The sequence below is a fragment of the Penaeus monodon genome, chromosome 7 (assembly GCF_015228065.2).
Source record: "Penaeus monodon isolate SGIC_2016 chromosome 7, NSTDA_Pmon_1, whole genome shotgun sequence".
NCBI classification, from domain to species: Eukaryota; Metazoa; Arthropoda; class Malacostraca; order Decapoda; family Penaeidae; genus Penaeus; species Penaeus monodon.
The window spans coordinates 40,656,643-40,659,142 of NC_051392.1; positions in this window are offsets into that span (position 1 = coordinate 40,656,643).

Consider the following 2,500-nt stretch of genomic DNA (forward strand, 5'->3'; position numbering starts at 1 on the left):
TATTTAGAAAATTAGTAATGTAATTATGAAACAACAATCTTGAAATTTCCATTATAACAAAAATAATATTGAAGACAACTTTTAAGATAGATTGATTCATGAAATTGTGTATCATGTATTGTGTATATTTATTTGATCTTTCAATGATTTATTATCTATAGCTAGTTGAATTTGTATCATTTTCATTAATATTGTAATATTATGTATCAAGATCCATTATATCTGTAAATATTGCTCAACACAAACCTAAACCACAAATATCACATTTCAAAAATATGTACAGTGCATTCGACTTACTGACCTAATTTAGGCAATTATAGTATTTTGACATATTACGTAATCTACTGCTATCATGCACAACAGATTTCTCGTACAGTGACTAACACAAAATGCATTTCTATAATAACATCACTCTTTGGAATTTCATAGTACTAATTATTCATGATAAGTGCCTTATTCATATTCCAATGTACATCTGACCACTCACACATTGTATGAACATCTGTCTCCATACAATTCTTTATATCTGTATTAACATTACGACATCATTCTTAAATCGATAATAAGGACACATTGCAACATACTTGACACAAACACATACAAACACAAATGCATTGGTAATACAAACTTACATCAGTTCTCCAATTTCTTATTCAGAACATTTTAGATTTACACAACAACTTGACGATCACATGCACAATTATCTACAACAACACACAAGCACATCCACACAGCAATATCATCATTTGCACACATCACTATCACATAACACATCTACACACAACCACTATGGCACACACACGAGTCACACTAACACACACAATAAACACATCGACCCACTCTTGACAATTCCACACTGTACAACATCCACAACACATCAGCAACACAGTATCACACAAGGAACATCTACAACACACACACACACACTATGCACATACATCTTTTATCCACAACATTCATCTACATCACAAACGTACACACACACGAAGACTAACACACACACACACACACACACACCACACACACCACACACACACACACACACCACACACAACACACACACACACACACACCACACACACACACACACACACACACACACACACACACACACACACACACACACCACACACCACACACACCACACCACACCACACACACCACACCACACACACCACCACACACACACACACACACACACCACACCACAACACACACACCACACACACCCCACCACACCACACCACAACACCACACCCCACACACCACACACACACCACCCACACACACACCACAACCACACACCAACACACACACCACACCACAACACCACACACACATACCACCACACCACACACACCACACACACACACACACACACACACCCAACCACCACACACACACACACAACACACACACACACCATCACACACCACCACAACACACACACACACACACACAACACCACACAACACCACAAACACACACACATACACCACACACACCACACACACACACATACACCACACACACACATTTTGATGTGCTGGTCTAATGAAATAATAGTGAACTAATTTTTTTTGGCTATTTCAAAGACTGTAAATTCTTTTGTTATATACGAACAGTTTATCAATGCAAACACATATTTAAAGTTCATAAAGTTCATTAAGCAGAGCTTCAAAATCTCAGGAATGTTACAAATGACAAATTACTCTTTTATATAATGACAACATCCTAAAGCCATCAGCGGTGTCAGGTTTGGCACCAATTTACTAGTGTCAGTTGTATCAATCCCCTGAGTTTTCTAAAAATAGTTTGTTTTCTGAAAGTTTCAGAAAATAAACATTTGATGAAATGAGAATATTACTCTTGGAAGAGGCTGGCTATCAGGAGCTTTCAGAAGGTGAGCATCCTTGATAATGCTTGAAGAAAATTGACTAATTTGCACTTTGTTTTATCTTCAGAATATTTCCATAGGTGCCTGCATTTGCATACTGTAAGCTATACATCAATTCTTTGTAAGACAGGAAATCTATAGCAAAGTGGATGTTAAGAGAATAAGTATAGATAGAAAACTGATAAATATTAGATCTAAAGAAAGAATCTCATGCTTAAAGTGTTACATATTGAATCTGATATCCCCACATATGAAACTAGAAGGATGTTTTATCTGAGAACAGGTTCAGTATAAGTATAATATGTGGTTAATTTAAGAGAAAAAGGTTACATTGATTGCTCTCATTTTCATTACCCTGATGCACTCGTCTTCAAACATATCATTAAGATTTCTATTAAGCATTATTAATTATTGCAGTATAATAGCATTCCATATGCTCTGAACTTTTCTTTTTTCATCGTTCATGTTTTCGTTTTCTGAATTTTGGTATGGCTTTACCTAGTACTAATACAGTTGCTCCTCGTACTAATAATTTTCTAATTGAATACCTTTCTTGGCCATCCAAATTCTCAGGAATCTTGTATGTCCAAGTATATTAAGTGT